Source organism: Scyliorhinus torazame, chromosome 14, assembly GCF_047496885.1.
Source record: "Scyliorhinus torazame isolate Kashiwa2021f chromosome 14, sScyTor2.1, whole genome shotgun sequence".
NCBI classification, from domain to species: domain Eukaryota; kingdom Metazoa; phylum Chordata; class Chondrichthyes; order Carcharhiniformes; family Scyliorhinidae; genus Scyliorhinus; species Scyliorhinus torazame.
In genome coordinates this window covers 175,496,663-175,518,205 of record NC_092720.1, presented here as the reverse complement: position 1 = coordinate 175,518,205, position 21,543 = coordinate 175,496,663, and the positions used below count along the sequence as shown (strand labels likewise).

At 45.5% G+C, this 21,543-nt stretch overlaps 2 non-coding genes across 2 annotated transcripts; both read left to right on the top strand.

Annotated features, from left to right (window-relative positions):
* The first annotated feature begins 131 nt into the window (after positions 1–131).
* trnan-guu (transfer RNA asparagine (anticodon GUU)) lies at positions 132–205 on the top strand. Its single transcript has one exon. It is a non-coding gene; the product is annotated as a tRNA-Asn (tRNA).
* Positions 206–4,080: 3,875 nt separating this feature from the next.
* On the top strand, positions 4,081–4,154 carry trnan-guu (transfer RNA asparagine (anticodon GUU)). Its single transcript has one exon. It is a non-coding gene; the product is annotated as a tRNA-Asn (tRNA).
* Positions 4,155–21,543: the final 17,389 nt, after the last annotated feature.

The window sequence follows — 21,543 nt, the reverse complement described above, 5'->3', positions numbered from 1 at the left end:
AGATTGCCCAACCTTTTGTGTTTTTGTTCCAGATTTGTGCATGGACAATAATTTGCTCTTATGACGTGGCCAGGATGAGATTGTTTCCATCATAATTTGGAATGTTTATTCGAGCGAAGTGAGCAGTTGTCGTCTCTGTGGCGCAATCGGTTTGCGCCTTCGGCTGTTAACCGAAAGGTTGGTGATTCAATCCCACCCGGAGACGGAATGATATCCCTCCCAAGGATGAAATATTTTGTATACTTCGTCCCTCTGTGGGATCGAATCACCGCCTTGGTGCTTTTTATATTTCATGCCACGTTGATTTGATTTCTTTTCTCTGGTTCCAATATTAAACACGCCAAATGCTGCCTTTATGATTTTAAACAGTCAGTTCGCATCCAAAGGTTGAACCAATATGAATTTGAACCACCATGGAGAGACATTCAACTAACAGCAACAGTGGAACGAAAGGGGCCTAGATTTTTCTCTTTCGATCAAAGAGTGTGAGACTGCGAATGAGAGGCGCTCCAACGCGCAACTGGTATTTGGGCGGAGAAAGTCAATCGTGGAAATAGAGAGAGAGTTTGTTTGCACTTGCAATATTCAAGAATGGGAGGAAAGGAATGCTGGGAGAAATGGTTTTTAAAAATCAGCAAGAGACAAAGAGACCAAGTTCCTCCGTAGAATACCCGTAATCCCGCAAATTGATCACGGCCAATCCAGCGAAACTGTTAATCCATGGACAATCTGGCTCATTTTTGCATGGCCAATACACCGAACGTTCACATCTTTGCACTGCGGGAGGGACCTCGAGCAGGTAGAGAAAACCGATGCAGACACCGGGAGAACGTCCATATACCATAAGTTTGGGATGAATATCGGAATTGTTATGTATTATATATTATAGCCATTGCATTGTTATTTTTATGAGCCCGGTTAATTATCTTTGTTGCAGGAACATTATTATGGTACCAAAGTTAAGGCATCCAAACTTGTGTATCTACTAAAGTTGTTTTTAGGGAGTCATAAACTGTGCGTCATGATAGATTCCAAACAGTTGATGACCAAGTACATCGACAGTTACAGACATGCTTCACTGGTGACGTGTGGCGCTGTGATCGTCTCGTGGTTAGTGCTCTGCGTTGTGGCCTCAGCAATTTCGATTCAGAGTCACGGCAGCGATAATTTGATGAGTTTTTCGCAAATGAACTGATGAGGAATTCTCTGAGGAAAGGACTCTTTAAAACGGGCTCACATCTGAGTGCATGCTTCTGCTCCTGTTTGATGCTCCAGAATTCAAACGCTTGTGAATACGAGAATCTCTTCAGCTCCCAGTTTTTTATTTTAACTATTATCAGCAAGCATACTCCTCAGGTTCTTGTCTGGTTGGAAGTGAAAACAGTCTCTCTCAATTTGCTGTATCAGCTTCTTTGGCCATTCACCCAAAATGTTCAAGTGTCTGAAGTAAAGACCCACGGAATCTTCTGTCTCCGCGGAGAATATTCTTGGTCTCGATGGTCCCTCCATCTCCATGAATTTCCTGACACCTGTCATGATGCAATGAGGAGGAGCGGGCAGGATTTTGGGAGATAATGCCAGTTGGCAATGGAGAAAATGGAAAAGAACCGACACACGAAAATCAAGCACTAGTTTTGTGAATGTTGGGAAACACTTCGAGAAAGAGACACCGGGGAGAACTAAGGGCGCTGCCCGACTGCTCATCGACAGCGACGTCACATTTCCTTTGGATTGAATGTTTCGAGAAATCAACTGATATTTAGAAGCTAAGAAAACTGTCCTTACTGCACATCAGAAAATACAGTTTAATTATAGTTTCATTGCGAATATCTGGAAGCAGAAAATACAACAATGGCTCGAATGTAGAAGGCTGGAGGGCGTTATTGACAGGGCTACGGATAATGGCGTAGTCTTTGTTCTGTGAGACATAATCACCCTGGATTGAAACACAGACTCTCTCCAGAGATGCTGTCTGACCTGCTGAGATTGCCCAGCATTTTGTGTTTTTGTTCCAGATTGGTGCATCAACAAGAATGAGCTGTTGCGATGTGGACAAGATGAGACTGTGTCCATCTTAAACTGGCTTGTTTATTGGAGCTAAAAGAGCATTTGTTGTCTCTATAGCGCGTTCGGCCATTAACCGAAAGTTTTGTGGTTCGATCCCATCCAGAGACGAAGTGTTCTCCCACCCCGGGTGAAGCGTATTTTACTTTGTCCCTCTGTGGGATCGAATCACTGCCTTGGTGCTTTTTATATTTCATGCCACGGTGATTTGATTTATTTTCTCTGGTTCCAATATTAAACACGCCAAATGCTGTCTTTCCGATTTTAAAAAGTCAGTTCGCATCCAAAGGGTTAATGAATATGAATTTGAATTACCAGAGAGAGACATTCACCCAATAGCAACTGTGGGATGAAAGGATCTGAGATTTTTCTCTTTGGATCAAAGAGGGCGGGACGGCGAATGAGAGACGCTCCAAAGTTCAACTGGTATGCGGGCGGAGATGTTGAGTCGTAGAAATAGAGAGAAAGTTGGTTTGCACTGACAATATTCAGGAATGAGAGGAAAGGGATACAGGATGAAATGGTTTTTAAAAAATCAGCAGGGGTCTTCGTGATCAAGCTCCTCTGTAAAATGCCAGTCACCTGGCACGTTGATCTTGGCCAATCCAGCGAAACTGCTATTCTATGGACAGTCTGGCACACTTTAGCATGGCCAATCCACCGAACCTTCACATCTTTGGACTATGGGAGGGACCTCGAGCAGGCGGAGAAAACCGATGCAGAGACGGGAGAACGTCCAAATGCCATATATTTGGGATGAATGTCGAAATTGTTATGTATTATCTATTATAGCGGTTCTTTTTTTCAGCGTCGGTTAAAATGTATATATCCTTGTTGCAGGAACATTACTCTGGAACCAATGTTGAGGTATCCAAACTGTGTATCTACGAAACTTGTAATGAGAGAGTCATAAAGTGTTGGCCACGATAGATTCCAAACAGCTGATGATCAAGTACATCGGCAGTCACTGTGCACCTCGGCGGCAACGTGTGGCGTTGTGATCGTGTAGTGGTTTGTACTTTGCGCTGTGGCTGCATCAACCTTCTTCGACTCCGAGTCACGACAGCGGTAAGTTAATGTGTATCTCGGAAATGAACGGGTGCGGAATTCTCTGTGTAAGGCCTCTTTAAAGCGGGTCACAACTGAGTGCATGTTTCTGCTCCTGTTAGAGGCTCCTGAATTCAAACTGTTGTGAATACGCGAATCTCCTCAGATCACGGTTTTATATTTTAACTATTATCATCTATCCTACTCCTCCGGGTCTTTTATTTTTGCAAGTGAAAACAGTCTCTCTCAATTTGTTACATCAGCTTCTTCGGCTATTCACCCAAAACTTTCAAGTGTCTCAACCAAATACCCACTGAACCTTCTATATACGCGGAGAATGATCTTGGTCTCGATAGTCCCTCCATGGAAATGAATTTCCTGACATCTGGTCATGAAGCAGTGAGGAGTGGGCAGAATTTTGAGAAATAGAGCCACTTGGCAGTGGAGAAAAGGATACGAAGCAACACACGAAAATCAAGCACTAGGTTTGTGAATGTTGGGAAACACTTCGAGAAAGAGACACCGGGGAGAACGAAGGGCGCTTCCCGACTGATCGTCGACAGTCAAGACACATTTCCTTTGGTTACAATGAGAAATCAACTGATATTTAGAAACTAAGAAAACTGTCCTAACTGCACATCAGAAAATACAGTTTTATTATAGTTTCACTGCGAATATCTGGAAGCAGAAATACAAAAATGGCTCGAATGTAAAAGTTTGGAGGCGCGTTATTGGCAGGGCTACGGATAATGGTGTCGTCTTTGTTCTGTAACAAAAAGTCACCCTGTCTTGAACCACAGACTCCGTTCTGACTTCTCAGATGCTGTAAGACCTGCCGAGATTGCCCAACCTTTTGTGTTTTTGTTCCAGATTTGTGCATGGACAATAATTTGCTCTTATGACGTGGCCAGGATGAGATTGTTTCCATCATAATTTGGCATGTTTATTCTAGCGATGTGAGCTATTGTCGTCTCTGTGGCGCAATCGGTTATCGCGTTCGGCTGTTAACCGAAAGGTTGGTGGTTCAATCCCACCCGGAGATGAAATGATATTCCTCCCGAGGATGAAATTTTTTGTATACTTCGTCCCTCTGTGGGATCGAATCACCGCCTTGGTGCTATTTATATTTCATGCCACATTGATTTGATTTCTTTCCTCCGGTTCCAATATTAAACAGGCCAAATGCTGACATTATGATTTTAAACAGTCATTTCACATCCAAAGAGCTAATCAATATTACTTTGAACTACCAGAGGGAGACATTTATCCCAATAGCAACAGTGAAACGATAGGGGCCTCGATTTTTCTCTTTGGTTCAAAGAGGGTGAGACGGCGATTGTGAGGCGTTCCATAGTGTAACTGGTATCTAGGCGAAATAGTTCAATCGTGGAAATAGAGAGAGAGTTTATTCGCACTGGCAATATTCAGGAATGAAAGGAAAAGGACAGAGGGTGAAACGGTTTCAAAAAAATCAGCAGGGAACGACGTGACGAAGTTCCTCCGTAGAATGCCGTAACCCGGCATGTTGATCTGGACCAATCCAGCGAAACTGCTGATGTATGGACAATCTGGCACACTTTAGCATGGCTAATCACCGAACCTTCACATCTTTGGATGTGGTAGGGACCAGGAACAGGCGGAGAAACTCGATACAGACACCGGGAGAACGTCCAGATACCATATGTTTGGGATAAATATCGAAATTGTTATGTATTGTGTATTACCAGAATGTTGCCTGGTATGGAGGGCATTAGCTATGAGGAGCGGTTGAATAAACTCGGTTTGTTCTCACTGGAACAAAGGAGGTTGAGGGGAGACCTGATAGAGGTATACAAAAGTATGAGGGGCATAGACAGAGTGGATAGTCAGAGGCTTTTCCCCAGGGTAGAGTGGTCAATTACTAGGGGGCACAGGGTTAAGGTGAGAGGGGCAAGGTTTAGAGTAGATGTACGATGCAAGTTTTTTACGCAGAGGGTAGAGGGTGCCTGGAACTCGCTACCGGAGGAGGTAGTGGAAGCAGGGACGATAGGGACATTTAAGGGGCATCTTGACAAATATATGAATAGGATGGGAATAGAAGGATACGGACCCAGGAAGTGTAGAAGATTGTAGTTTAGTCGGGCAGCATGGTCGGCACGGGCTTGGAGGGCCGAAGGGCCTGTTCCTGTGCTGTACATTTCTTTGTTCTTTGTTCTTTGTTATCTGCTACTCTGCACCTTTTTAGCCCATCTCAGGACCTCTTCTCTATCCTTAAGGCAGTAAAATCGCGCGATTACCGCCCTGGGTGGTTCTCCCGCTTTTGGTCTTCTCGCCGGAATCCGATTTGCCCACTCCACCTCCAAGGGGCCCGTAGGGGCCTCAGCACCCATCAGTGAGCTCAGCATCGTACTTGCGTACGCTCCACAGTCCACTCCTTCCACACCCTCAGGGAGACCCTGTATCCGAAGGTTCTTCCTTCGCGCTCCATTTTCTAGGGCCTCGATCCTTTCAGTACAATTTTTATGAAGTGCCTCGTGCGTCTGTGTCTTAACCGCCAGGCCCAGGATCTCGTCCTCAATATCTGTCACCTTCTGCTCCACCACGCGGAGCTCTGTCTCCTGGGTCTTTAGTGTCTCCTTGAGCCCCTCAATTGCCTGTAGCAACGGGGTCAGCACCTCCCTCTTCAGCAGCTCCGCGCACCGTCTCACAATTTCATCCTGCTCAGGCCCCCATGTCGCCTGCGCTTTCTCCCCCGCCATCTTGTACTTCTCTCTTTCTGACCCTTTGGTCGACGATTCCTCGCGCTGCAGCCGCCGCCGCCGGTTTTTTCTTCCTTCGTTTGGGGGTGGGGGGGTGGGGGGTGGAGACTCTCTTCCCACACACCCCACACCGGGTTGCGTCGTCAAAAAATTCCCCGTTGGGGCTCTTAAAAGAGCCAGAAGGTCCGTCGGAGCTGGAGCCGCCGAAACGTGCGGCTAGCTAGGCATCACCGCAACCGGAAGTCCCTTCAGTGGCCTTGATGAGATCTTTTCACAGTTGTTCCCTCTGCTGCTAGAATTCACCTTTGATACAGGCCCTCAGGTCAGCTTGCAGCTTTAAGCTTGCCCTTCCCCCGCCTGGATGCTGGAAGAGGCCCTGTTTATCCTGCAGTTGCAGCCAAATCCTTTACTGTTTCTGCTGTGTCTGGCACCCAAGAGACATACCGTTCCTGGGGGACACTGTCGGGGGAATATTGCAGCCTTCTTCCCACACCGGGAAATGTCAAACAAATGCCGTGGGGGCCCTGCAAAAGAGCCCAAAAGTCCGTTCCAAGCAGGAGCTACCGAATATGCGACCTAGCTCTGCATAGCCGCACCCGGAAGTCTCAATGGCCACTAAACATGACAGTCAGTTAAAATTTGCAGATGGAAAGGGAAACGTACAGTTGGATCATATTGATGAGGATATTGAGAAAAACCGTCAAAGTCGAAGGCTTGGCGTGGATCGATTAAATATGTCCAAGCTTTTCCAAGGTTTGACGAGAAGGAAGTGCAAGCTTTTTTCATTTCATTTGACAAGGTAGCTAAACAAATGAAATGGCCACAGGACATGTGGGTATTGCTGATTCAAACAAAGCTGGGAGGTAGAGTTAGTGAAGTCTTCGCATCATTACCGGTGGAGTTATCTGGGACGTATGAGGAGGTGAAAACATCTATCTTGGGTGCATCTGAACTAATGCCAGAAGTCTACAGACAAAGGTTTAGAAATTTAAGGAAAGCATTTGGGCAAACATACATGGAGTTTGAAAGGCTCAAACAGAGTAATTTTGGTAGGTGGATGAGGGGTTTGAAAATAGACCAAACGTATGAAGCTCTCAGAGAAATTATAATTTTAGAGGAGTTTAAAAATTCAATTCCTGATGTTATGAGAACTCATAAGAACATAAGAACTAGGAGCAGGAGTAGGCCATCTGGCACCTCGAGCCTGCTCCACCATTCAATGAGATCATGGCTGATCTTTTGTGGACTGAGCTCCACTTTCCTGCCCGAACACCATAACCCTTAATCCCTTTATTCATCAAAAAACTATCTATCTTTATCTTAAAAACATTTAATGAAGGAGCCTCTACTGCTTCACTGGGCAAGGGATTCCATAGATTCACAACCCTTTGGGTGACGACGTTCCTCTGAAACTCAGTCCTAAATCTACTTCCCCTTATTTTGAGGCTATGCCCCCTAGTTCTGCTTTCACCCGCCAGTGGAAACAACCTGCCCGCATCTATCCTATCTATTCCCTTCATAATCTTATATGTTTCTATAAGATCCCCACCTCATCCTTCTAAATTCCAACGAGTACAGTCCCAGTCTACTCAACCTCGCCTCGTAATCCAACCCCTTCAGGTCTGGGATTAACCTAGTGAATCTCCTCTGCACACCCTCCAGTGCCAGTACGTCCTTTCTCAAGTAAGGAGGCCAAAACTGAACACAGTACTCCAGGTGTGGCCTCACTAACACCTTATACAATTGCAGCAGAGCCTCCCTATTCTTAAACTCCATCCCTCTAGCAATGAAGGACAAAATTCCATTTGCCTTCTTAATCACCTGTTGCACCTGAAAACCAACATTTTGCGACTCATGCACTAGCACACCCAGGTCACTCTGCACAGCAGCATGTTTTAATATTTTATCATTTAAATAATAATCCCTTTTGCTGTTATTCCTACCAAAATGGATAACCTCACATTTGTCAACATTGTATTCCATCTGCCAGACCCTACCTCATTCACTTAGCCTCATGTTGGAGAGCAGAGGGTTAAAACTGCGAGATTAGCAGCAGAAATGGCAGGTGATTATGAATTAGGTCATAAATCAAAGCTTGGTTTCCGACATCAGTTTCAGCCTGTGAGGGATAGAAATTGGGACATGAGAAATGCTCAAGTGGTAAAGGTAAAGGTGATCTGATGGGAGGTAATAAGGAGAGTTAAAATTAAAAAGATTTTAAAAGATTAACAAGGAAATTCAGGAGGATGGAAAAGAAATGAAAAGTTTAAATGTTTTCACTGTAATAAACTAGGCCATGTAAAGTCACAGTGTTGGTGATTGAACTTGGAAGGCTGATGTGGTAAAACAGAAGAGGACCAGGTGGAGGATGAGGCGCATATTTTTAGTTCAGGAATATTGGCGGAGATACAACAGAAAGATATGGAAATAAAACGGATGTATCAGAAAGCATACACGGAAGAGGATTCTGAATGTATACCAGAGCGTTATTACCGCAAAAGTAATGTCTTGATGTGAAAATGGAGACCTTTACATATGCAGGCGGATGAAAAGTGTGCAGAAGTTCATCAAGTAGTATTGCCGGTAGGGTGTAGAAAGGATGTGTTGCGAGTTGCAAATAAGGTACCAGTGGGAGGTCTTTTGGGGCAATGGAAAACTCAAGTTAAAATCCAAAAACATTTTTATTTGCCTGGACTACATAAAGATGTAGTTAAATGTTGTCAATCATGTCACACATGTCAAGTGACAGGGAAACCTCAAGTGGTGATAAAACCAGCGCCCTTAATACCATTCCAGCATTTGAGGAACCTTTTACCAAGGTCCTAATTGATTGCATCGAACCGCTTCCGAAAACAAAAAGTGGGAATCAATGTCTTTTGACTACAATGGATGCGTCCACTAGGTTTCCAGAGGCCATTCCAGTACGTAATGTTACAGCTAAAAGGATTGTGGAGGAATTAATTAAATACTTTACTGGACATGGACTACCCACGGAGATACTATCGGATCATGGATCAAATTTTATCTCGAGGTTATTCAAAGAAGTTTTGAATAGCTTAGGAATAAAATAATTTAAATCAACTGCCTACCATCCAGAATCGCAGGGAGCGTTAGAAAGGTGGCATCAGACATTAAAGACAATGTTGAGGGCTTATTGTCAAGATTATCCAGGGGATTGCGATAAAGGAATTCCATTCATCTGTTTGCAATTAGGGATGCAACTAATGAGTCAACATAATTTAGTCCTTTTGAACTTTTGGTCATGAGGTAAGAGGACCACTTAAATTGATTAAGGAAAAATTGGTGAGGGAGATATCGGAAAATAGATTTTTGGATTGCCTTTCAAATTTTAGGGAACGATTAAATAGAGCAGGTGAATTGGCTAGACAGCATTTAAAAGTTGCACAAAATGTGATTAAATGGGTAGCGGGCAAGAAATCCAAAGTTTGTTGTTTTGCCAGTGGAGAAACTGTTTGAGTATTGTTCCCCGTGGTAGGTGAACCTTTAAAAGTTAGGTTTTGTGGAACTTATCAAATTGAGAGGTAATTAAGTGAGGTGAATTATGTGGCAAAAATACCAGATAGAAGGAAGAATCACCGAGTGTATCACGTGAATATGCTTAAAAGTTACTTTGAAAGGGGAGGAGAGAAAAAGGAGGAGGTTTTAATGATTCAACTCAAAGTATCGAACCACATCCAGATGACTGTAAATTTCACATACCTCAAATTAAATTGGAAAATGAGGATGTTCTTAAAAATTGGGATAAATTGTTGAGTTATCTTCCAGGGGAAAAACGAACTGACCTGAAAGAGTTATTGATATCACATGGACAAGTTTGCGGAGATAAATTGCGAAGTACTAAAATAGCTATACATGATGTAGATGTGGGAAATGCTATTCCAATCAAACAACATCCATATGGACTTAACCCTTTACAATTGGCACAGATTAACAAAGAGAGTGAGAGTGTGCTTAATGATGGCACAAACGAAGTGGGTTGCAGCCAATGTAGCTCACCCATAGTGATGGTACCAAAGCCAGGCGGTACCCAACGGTTATGTGTGGACTATGGAAAGGTTAATGCAGTTAGAGGAACGGACTCTGATCCTATCCCACGTTTGGAGGATTGCATTGAGAAAGTGGGCCAATCAGTGCTTATTTCTAAATTGGATTTACTTAAACGTTGAGGGCATGTACCTTTACCCGAAAGGGCGAAGGAGATTTCAGCTTTTGTGACTCCAGGTGGTATATACCAATTCAAAGTTATGCCATTTGGCAGGAAAAACGCACCAGTCACATTTCAACGGTTAACAGGATTACCCAATTGTGCGGTATACATCGATGATCTGTTAATTTTCAGCTAGTCATGGAAAGAACATTTAACACATCTGATAGGGTTATTCGATCAACTTCAAGAGGCGGGTTTGATAATAAGCCTAGCCAAAAGTGAATTTGTCACTTTCCTTGGCCATACAATCGGACAGGGTCGAACGGTCCCACGGGATGTGAAAACGAAAGTCATTGGGGAGTTTCCGATACCCTCGGCACGACGGGAAATAATGCGATTTCTTGGTATGAGTGGATTTTACCAGAAATTTTTACCCAATTTTAGCAGTGTGGTCGCACCACTGACTGACTTACTCAAGACGCGTCACAAATTCCATTGGACAGCGGAGTGTCAACAGGCATTTCACGGCCTGAATGCGGTGTTAACCACTGCTTCTGTGTTAGCCATCCCAAATTACACCAAAGCATTCAAAGTGGCGGTTGATGCGAGTGATGTGGGTGTAGGTGCGATGCTTCTACAGAACGACGACGAAGCGCTCGAGCGGCCTTTTGGTTATTTTTCAAAGAAATTGAATTCTCCCCAGAAAAGGTATTCCACGATTGAGAAGGCGATTTTGAGTTTGGTGCTGGCTTTGTAACATTTTCACATTTACGTAACTAGCAATCCATCTCACACCGTTATATATACTGATCATAATCCGTTTGCAATTTTGGGAGCGATTCCAGAACAACAATGCAAGGCTGTTTCGCTGGAGTTTACTGTTACAGACATTTCATTTAAAAATATTCGATGTGGCAGGACGAGCAAACTTGATAGCTGATGCTCTGTCACGAATGTGATGAACGGAAGCAATTTAAGTAGGAGGAAGATGAAGGGAAAAAATGTACTATATTATTGTACCTGTTTGCGTGTGTTGTTCATTTGAAACGAAACGTTTATTTACTGTGTGCAATTCTTAAAGGATGGTGAAAGGGTGAAAAATGAAACCATCTTGAAGTTACGGTTGCGGTTTTTCTCTTGGGAGGGGGAGGTGTCACGTGAGAGTAAGCTTTAATCAATGGGTCTTTAAGAAATGTACCTTTGAGAAATTGAGCTGTTCATGTTACAGGAGTGGTGTCACAGTGTGGGTGGAGCTGAGCTTCACTTCTGCTTTATTTAGTTTCAGTTTGAGAAAGAGCTTGGATGTGTCTGTGGGCTGCACTGCTGTTGATCTCTGACATGAAGGACCATCTCTTAGTCATTTGGTGAATTCAGAATAATTATAAATGTTTTCAGTCTTGAAGGTAAACCCTAATATGCTCTTGTTTGGAGGGTTGTTAAGTCTTTTGAATGTTAAAAGGAAAGCATACAGATCACTTAGTGTTGTATTCTTTGGCGGTATATTTGATTTACTGGTTGCTAAAATATTAACTGTTTGTTTTAAGAAGGTTGATCTGAGTTCATAGAATAAACATTGTTTAGTTTTAAAAAAACACTTTTTTTCTGCTTTTCCATACCTGTAGAGTGAACCGTGTGCTCCCCATACCACAATCTACTAAAAGTTGTGGGTCAGGTGAACTCCATGATGCACTTTGGGTTTCTCTAAACCCTAGCCCATAGCAATTTAAATGTATTTGCTGACATCTGGTCATGGTGCAATGAGGAGGAGTGGGCAAACGTTTGGGAAATAGAGCTAGTTGGCAGTGGAGAAAACGGAAATGAAGCGACACGTGAAAATCAAGCACCAGTTTTGTGAGGGAAACACTTCGAGAAACAAATCCGGGGAGAACGAAGGGCGCTCCCCGACTGATCAAAGACAGTCAAGACACATTTACGTTGTTTCGATTGAGTCGAGAATTAACTGATATTTAGAAACTAAGAAAACTGTCCTGACTGCACATCATTAAATACAGATTAATATTGGTTTCATTGCGAATATCTGGAAGCAGAAAATACGACAATGGCTCGAATGTGGAAGGTTGGAGGCGCGTTATTGACAGGGCAACGGGTCATGGTTCAGTCTTCGTTCTGTGACACACAGTCACCCTTCCTTGAAACATAGACTGCATTCTCTCTCCACAGCTGCTGTCAGACCTGCTGAGATTACCCAGCCATTTGTGTTTTTGTTCCAGATTGGTGCATCAGCCATAATTCGCTATTATGATGTGGACAAGATTAGACTGTTTCCATCATAATTTGGCATGTTTATTCGAATATGAGGCAGCGGTTGTCGTCTCCGTTGCCCAATCGGTTAGCGCGTTCGTCTGGTAACTGAAACGTTGTTGGATCGATTCCACCCACAGCCGAAGTTCTGTCGCACCCCTGATGAAGCGTTTTCTATACTTCCTCTCTCTGTGGGATCGAATCACCCATCTTGAGTTTTTTTTTTGTACTTCTTGCCATGTTGGTTTGATTTAATTCCTCAGGTTCCAATATTAAACACGCCAAATGCTGTCATTCTGATTTTAAACAGTCAGTTCACACCCAAGGAGTGAATCAATATTAATTTGAATTCCGATAGACAGACATTCACCCGAATAGCAATAGTGGGACGAAAGGGGCCGTGGCTTTTCTCTTTGGATCAATGAGGGTGAGAAGGCGAAATAGAGGCGCCCCAAAGTGCAAATGGTATGAGGGCGGTGAAGTTCAATCGTGGAAATAAAGAGAGAGTGTTTTTCCCAAATGAACGGATGAGGAATACTCGGTGTAAAGGCCTTTTTTAAACTGGTTCGCAACTGTGTACATGCTTCTGCTCTTTTTTGATGCACCAGAATTTAAATTGTTGTGAACACGAGAATCACGGAAGAGGGGGAGGAGTTGGTGTGCGAATTAAAAGGAAAGTGGGAAGAAGAGCTAGGGGAGGAGATAGAGGAGGGTATGTGGGCTGATGCCCTATGCAGGGTAAATTCCTCTTCCTCGTTCGCCAGGCTTAGCCTGATTCAATTCAAAGTGCTACATAGAGCACACATAACGGGAGAAAGACTGAGCAGGTTCTTTGGAGTGGAGGACAAGTGTGGGATGTGCGGCGGAAGCCGGTCAAACCACAAACATATGTTTTGGTCGTGCCCGGCACTGAAGGGGTATTGGAAGGGAGTGACGGGAGTGATTTCCAAGGTGGTGAAGGCCCGGGTTAAACCAGGCTGGGGGCTAGCTCTATTTGGAGTTGCGGATGAGCCCAGCGTAGGATTCTACTCATGTGGAAGGAGGCGAAACCCTCCGGACTGGAGGCCTGGGTAAACGATATGGCGGGGTTCATAAAACTGGAGCGGATAAAGTTTGCCCTGAGAGGATCGGCTCAAGGGTGCACCAGGCGGTGGCAGCCATTCCTCGACTACCTAGGGGAACGTTGGAGGGAAGACAGATGACCAGCAGCAGCATCCCAGGGGGGAGGGGGGGTGGAAGTTTTAGTTAATGTTAAACGATTAGATGACCATGTTGATTAGTCATTTGTTTATTGTTAAACTTTCTTTACTGTTATGTTTGATCTGTAAAGGGAAAAAATTTTGATCGAAAAAATTTTCAATAAAACATATTTAAAAAAACAAAAAAACACGAGAATCACCTCAGCTCCCCGTTTTATACTTTAGCTATTATCATCAATAATACTCATCCGGTTCATGTCTTTTTGGAAGTGAAAACTGCCTCTCTCAATTAGCTGCAACAGCTTCTTCTGCTATTCACCCCGAATTTTGAAGTGTCTCAACCAAATACCCACTGAATCTGCTGTCCACGAGGAGAATAATTTTGGTCTCGATGGTCTCTCCATATAATTGAATTTCCTGACATCGGAGCATGATGCAATGAGGAGGAGAGGGCAGAATTTTGGAAAATAGAGCCAGATGGCAGTGGAGAAAACGGAAACGAAGCGACACACGAAAATCAAGCACCAGTTTTGCGAATGTTGGGAAATACCTCGAGAAACAAAATCCGGGGGCAACGAAGGGTGCTGTGCGACTGACCAGAGACAGTCAAGACACATTTGCCTTGTTTCGAATGATTGGAGAATTTAACTGATATTTAGGAACTAAGAAAACTGTCCCTACTGCACATCATGAAATACAGATTTATATTGATTTCATTGCGAATATCTAGAAGCAGAAATAACGACAATGGCTCTAATGTGGAAGGCTGGAGGCGCGTTTTTGACAGGTCTCCGGATAATGGTGCAGTCTTCGTTCTGTAACTGGTGTTGTCTTTATTCTGTGACACAAAGTCACCCTGGCTTGAAACACAGACTGTGTTATCTCTCCACAGATGCTGTCGGACCTGCTAAGATTGTCCAGCCTTTTGTGTTTTTGTTCCAGATTGGTGCATCAACACTCATTTGCTATTGTAATGTGGATCAGATGAGACTGTTTCCATCATAATTTGGCATGTCTATTCGAGGAAAAGCTAGCAGTTGTCGTCTCCGTGGCGCAATCGTGGTGTTAGCCGAAAGGTTGGTGGTTTGTTCCCACCCAGAGACGAAGAGTTGTCCCACCCCTGTATGAAAAGCACCCCTGCTTTTTATTCTTCATGCCACATTGATTTGATTTATTTCCTCCTGTCCCAGTATAAAACACGCCAAATGCTATAATTCTGATTTTAAACAGTAAGATCATCCCCAAAGAGTAAATCAATATTAATTTGAACTACGATAGACAGACATTCATCTCAATAGCAACAGTGGGACGAACGGGGCCTAGATTTTTCTCTTTCGATCAAAGAGGGTTAGACGGCGAATGACAGGCGTTCCAAAGTGCAGAATGAGAGGAAAGGGATGCAGGATTAAATGGTTCAAAATAATCAGCATGGGACGCCATGTCCAAGATCCCCCGCAGTATACCCAGAACCCGGCATGTTGATCATGGCCAATCCAGCTAAACTGCTAACCTCTGGACAATCTGGCACACTTTAGCATGACCAATCCACCGAACCTTCACGTCTTTGGACTGTGGAAGGGACTTCGAGCAGGAGGAGAAAACCGATGCAGACACCGGGAGAACGTCCGAATTCCATATGTTTGGGATGAATATCGAAATTGTTTTGTATTATATATTATAGCGGTTGCATGATTATTTTTATGAGCCTCGGTTAAAGTGCATAAATCCTTGTTGCAGGAACATTATTATAGAACCGTATTTAATGCATCCAAACTCTATATCTACTAAAGTTGTAATTAGGGAGTCGTAATGTGTGGGCCATGATAGATTCCAAACAGTTGACGACCAAGTACATCCACAGTCGCAAGTCTACTCGGCGGTAACGTGTGGTGCGTGATCGTATACTGGTTAGTACTCTGCGTTGTGGCCGCAGTAACCTCGATTAGAATCCGAACCACAGCAGCGATAAGTTGATATGTTTTTCGAAAATAAATGGATGAGGAATTCTCTGTGTAAAGGCTTCTTTAAAACGGGTTCACAACTGAATGCGTGCTTCTTCTCCTGTTTGATGCTCCATGATGCGCAATCAATTGCACAAAGACGCAGATTTGGTACAACTGTGGCTTTATTGCAGTCAGATGCGTGGCCTCCTGCTGCAGCTGACGAAATGGCAAGGCAATGCAGGCCATGCATATTTACACAGATCTTAGTGGGCGGAGGCAGTCGGCAGGGGCGACCGGCGAACCTGAAGAGCAGGTCCTACCTTACATCCCCGAATACAATTGTTCACCACATTCACCCCCTGTTAAAAATGGCTCCGGCGGGCGGGGGGCGGGGGGGGGGGGGGGGGGGTGATGTGAAATTATATACAAACAGTGCAATTATGTACAGTTTTAAGAAGAAAAAAAAGAAAGGTCCATGTTGACCGTCCGGAGTCTGTCAAAGGTTCAGACAATCCTGTGCTTTGGTGCTTCGTTGGGAGTGGCATAATGGTGGCGGCGAAGTCGGTGGTGGAGGTGGCACCGATGGCAGTGGTGGTGGTGCTGATGCTGGCCAGTCATCGGGGAAATCCGTGTGCGTGCCGATATCCTCTACGTCCTCTTGTGCAGAAGGCGGGGGGGGGGGGGGGTCTGGTGGGGTCAATGTTGGCGGCGTGGTGGGAGGGGGGCGCATGGGTGGGGGATTGTGTTGGGGTGGTACCTGGCGGTGCCAGGTCCCTGAGTGAGACAGTATCTTGGCGGTCGTCGGGGAACTCCACGTAGGCATATTGAGGGACGGCGTGGAGCAGTTGAACGCTGTCCACCAAGTGCTCCGCCTTGTGGAGTCGGACGTGCCTACAGGGAGGGACCGGTCGTGGAGTGGCGAGCCTAGTCGGCAGCGAAACCCCGAATGTGTACTTCCTGGGGAAGGTAAAAACACCTTCATGGGGTGTGGTATTAATGGCTGTGCACAATAGTGACCGGATGGAGTGCAGAGCGTCAGGGGTGATCTCCTGCGAGCGAGAGGCTGGGAGGTTCCTGGACCGTAGGGCCAGCTGAATTGCCCTCCTAACCATCACATTCTGCCGTTCTACTTGCCCGTTTACCCTGGGGTTGTAGCTGGTTGCCCTGTTGGAGGCTATGCTGCTGAGCAGGAACTGACGCAGCTCATCACTCATGAAGGAGGATCCCCTGTCACTGTGGGTGTAAGCGGGGAAACCAAACAGAGTGAAGATGGTGTTGAGGGTCTTGATGATGGTGGAAGACGTCATAGCGGCATGGGATGGCGTAGGGGAACCTGGAGTACTCATCGACCATACTAAGAATGTACGTGTTACAGTCGATGGACGGAAGGGGTCCTTTGAAATCCACGCTGAGGAGTTCGAAGAGGCGGGAAGCCTTCACCAGGCATGCATGGTCCGGCTAGTAGAAGTGTGGCTAGCACTCCGCACAGACCTGGCAGTCCCTGGTGACTGTCCTTACTTCCTCGATGGAGTCGGGCAGATTGCGAGCTTTGACCAGGTGGTCCAATCGACTCACTGCCGGGTGACAACCGCTGTCGTGTCAGGACCGGAGTTGGTCCACTTGTGCGCTGGCACATGTACCTTGGGAGAGGGCGTCTGGGGGGCTCGTTGAGTTTACCAGGGCGATACAAAATCCCGTAATTATAGGTGGAGTGCTCGATTCTCCACCACAAGGTTTTATCATTTTTGATCTTGCCTCGATGTGTGTTCTTGAACATGAAGGCTACCGACCGTTGGTCCGTAAGGAGAGTGAATCTCTTACCGGCCAGGTTATGCCTACAATGCCGCAGAGCTTCAGCTGTAGCTTGGGCCTCCTTTTCGACGGATGAGTGTCGAATTTCAGAGGCATGAAGGGTGCGGGAAAAGAATGCCACGGGTCTGACTGCTTGGTTTAGAGTGGCAGCAAGGGCAATGTCTGAAGCGTTGCTTTCTACTTGAAAATGCAATGACTCCTCCACTGCGCCTTGGCGATGTCTGCTCTGATGCAGGCGAAAGCGTGTTGTGCGTCGGCTGCAAGAGGGAATTGGGTGGACTGAATGAGTGGGCGGGCCTTGCCCGCATAGTTTGGGAGCAACTGGGCATAGTAGGAAAAGAACCCCTGGCAGCGTTTGAGGGCCTTGGGGCAGTGGGGTAGGGGGAGCTCTATGAGGGGGTGCATGCAGTCAGGGTCGGGCCTGAGAAGTCCGTTTAGGACTACATAGCCAAGAATGGCTAACCGGGTCATGCTGAACACGCACTTCTCTTTGTTATAGGTCACGTTGAGAAGAATTGCAGTGTGGAGGAATTTATCGAGTTTGGCATCGTGGTCCTGCTGGTCATGGGCGCAGATGGTGATATTATCTAAGTGCGGAAATGTGGCCCGCAAACCGTACTGGTCGACCATTCGGTCCATTTCCCTTTGGAAGACCGAGATCCCGTTTGTGATGCTGAAAAGGACACTAAGGAAGTGATAGAGGCGATGGTGCACCACGAAGGCAGTGTATGGACGGTCCGACTTCTGGAAGGGGAGCTGGTGGTAGGTGGATTTCAGGTCAATTGTTACAAAGACCCGGTACTGCGCAATCTGATTAATCATATCAGATATGAACATAGAACATAGAATATTACAGCGCAGTACAGGTCCTTCGGCCCTCGATGTTGCGCCGACCTGTGAAACCACTCTAAAGCCTATCTACACTATTCCCTTACTGTCCATATGTCTATCCAATGACCATTTGAATGCACTAAGTGTTGGCGAGTCCACTACTGCTGCAGGCAGGGCATTCCACGCACTTACTACTCTCTGAGTAAAGAACCTACATGTGACATCTGTCTTATATCTATCTCCCCTCAATTTAAAGCTATGTACCCTTGTGCTAGACATCAGCATCCGAGGAAAAAGGCTCTCGCTGTCCACCCTATCCAATCCTCTGATCATCTTGTATGCCTCAATTAAGTCACCTCTTAACCTTCTTCTCTCTAACAAAAACAGCCTCAAGTCCTTCAGCCTTTCCTCATAAGATCGTCCCTCCATACCAGGCAACATTCTGGTAAATCTCCTCTGCACCCTTTCCAATGCTTCCACATCCTTCCTATAATGCGGCGACCAGAATTGCACGCAATACTCCAAATGCGGCCGCACCAGAGTTTTGTACAGCTGCAACACGACCTCATGGCTCCAAAACTCAATCCCTCTACCAATAAAAGCTAACACACCGTACGCCTTCTTAACAACCCTCTCGACCTGGGTGGCAAATTTCAGGGACCTATGTACATGGACACCGAGATCTCTCTGCTCATCCACACTTCCAAGAATCTTACCATTAGCCCAGTACTCTGTCTTCCTGTTATTCCTTCCAAAACGAATCCTCTCACACTTTTCTGCATTAAACTCCATTTTCCACCTCTCAGCCCAGCGCTGCAGTTTAGCTATGTCCCTCTGTAACTGGTAACATCCTTCCACACTGTCCACAACTCCACCGACTTTAGTGTCATCTGCAAATTTACTCACTCATCCTTCTACGCCCTCCTCCAGGTCATTTATAAAAATGACAAACAGCAGTGGCCCCAAAACAGATCCTTGTGGTACACCACTAGTAACTGGACTCCAGGGTGAACACTTCCCATCAACCACCACCCTTTGTCTTCTTCCAGTTAGCCAATTTCTGATCCAAACTGCAAAATCTCCCTGAATCCCATGCTTCCGTATTTTCAGCAGTAGCGTATGGGAACATTATCAAACGCTTTACTGAAATCCATATACATCACATCAACTGCTTTACCGTCATCCACCTGTTTGGTCACCTTCTGAAATAACTCAATAAGGTTTGTGAGGCACGACCTACCCTTCACAAAACCGTGTTGACTATCCATAATCAAATTATTCCTTTCCAGATGATTATACATCCTATCTCTTATAAACCTTTCCAAGATTTTGCCCACAACAGACGTAGGGCTCACTGGTCTATAGTTACCGGGATTGTCTCTACTTCCCTTCTTGAACAAGCGGACAACATTTGCTATCCTCCAGTCTTCTGGCACTATTCCTGTACACAAAGATGACTTAAAGATCAAAGCCAAAGGCTCAGCAATCTCCTCCCTAGCTTCCCAGAGAATCCTAGGATAAATCCGATCCGGCCCAGGGGATTTATCTATATTCACACTTTCCAGAATTGTTCACACCTCCTCCTTATGAACCTCAAGCCCTTCTAGTCTAGGAGCCTGAATCTCAGTATTCTCCTCGACAGCATTGTCTTTTTCCTGTGTGAATACTGACGAAAAATATTCATTTAGCACCGCTCCTGTCTCCTCGGACTCCAAGCACAACTTCCCACTACTGTCCTTGACTGGCCCTACTCTTACTCTAGTCATTCTTTTATTCCTGACATATCTACAGTAAGCTTTAGGATTATCCTTGATCCTACCTTCCAAAGACTTCTCATGCCCCCTCCTGGCTCTTCTTAGCTCTCTCTTTAGATCCTTCCTAGCTAACGTGGAACTCTCGAGCGCCCTAACTGAACCTGCATGTCTCATCTTTACATAAGCCTCCTTCTTCCTCTTGACAAGTGTTTCGAGTGTCTTAGTAAACCACGGTTCCCTTGCTCGACCACTTCCTCCCTGCCTGACAGGTACATACTTATCAAGGACACGCAGTAGCTGTTCCTTGAACAAGCTCCACATTTCCATTGTGCCCGTCCCCTGCAGTTTTCCTCTCCATCCGAGGCATACTAAGTCTTGCCTCATCGCATCATAATTGCCTTTCCCCCAGATATAACTCTTGCCCTGCGGTATATACCTATTCCTTTCCATCACTAAAGTAAACGTAATGTAATCGAATTGTGGTCACTATCACCAAAGTGCTCACCTATCTCCAAATCTAACACCTGTCCTGGTTCATCGCCCAGTACCAAATCCAATACGGCCTCGCCTCTCGTTGGCCTATCTACATACTGTGTCAGGAAACCCTCCTGCACACATTGGACAAAAACGGACCCATCTAAAGTACTCGAACCATAGTGTTTCCAGTCAATATTTGGAAAGTTAAAGTCCCCTATTTCAACTACCCTGTTGCTTTCGCTCCTATCCAGGATCATCTTTGCAATCCTTTCCTCTACATCTCTGGAACTTTTCGTAGGCCTATAGAAAACCCCTAACAGGGTGACCTCTCCTTTCCTGTTTCTAACCTCAGCCCATACTACGTCAGTAGACGAGTCCTCATCAAACCTCCTTTCTGCCACCGTAATACTGTCCTTGACTAACAATGCCACCGCTCCCCCTCTTTTACCACCTTCCTTGAACTTACTGAAATATCTAAGCCCCGGCACCAGCAACAACCATTGCTGTCCCTGCTCTATCCATGTCTCCGAAATGGCCACAACATCGAAGTCCCAGGTACCAACCCATGGCGCAGGTTCAGCCACCGTATTCCGGATGCTCCTGGCATTAAAGAAGACATATTTTAAACCACCTTCCTGCCTGCCAGTACACTCCTGCAACTTTTAAACCTTACTCATGACCTCACTGCTCTCAACCTCCTGTATACTGGAGCTACAATTCAGGATCCCAAGCACCTGCTGAACTAGTTTAAACCCTCCCGAAGAGGATTAGCAAATTCCCCCCTGAGGATATTGGTACCCATCTGGCCCAGGTGTAGTCCATCCCGTTTGTAGAGGTCCCACCGACCCCAGAATTAGCCCCAATTATCCAGAAATCGGAAATCCTCCCTCCTGCACCATCCCTGTAACCACGTGTTCAACTCCTCTCTTTCCCTATTCCTCTGCTCGCTATCACACGGCAGGGGTAACAACCCAAAGATAATAACTCTGTTTGTCCTAGATCTAGGTTTTCACCCTAGCTCCCTGAATTTCTGCTTTACATCCCAATCCCTTTTCCTTCCTATGTCGTTGCTGCCTATGTGGACCACGACTTGGGCTGCTTCCCCTCCCACTTAAGGATCCCGAAAACACGATCCGAGACATCACGCACCCTGGCACCTGGGAGGCAACACACCAACCGCGATTCTCTCTCGTTCCCACAGAATCCCCTATCTATCCCCCTAACTATGGAGTCTCCAATGACGAATGC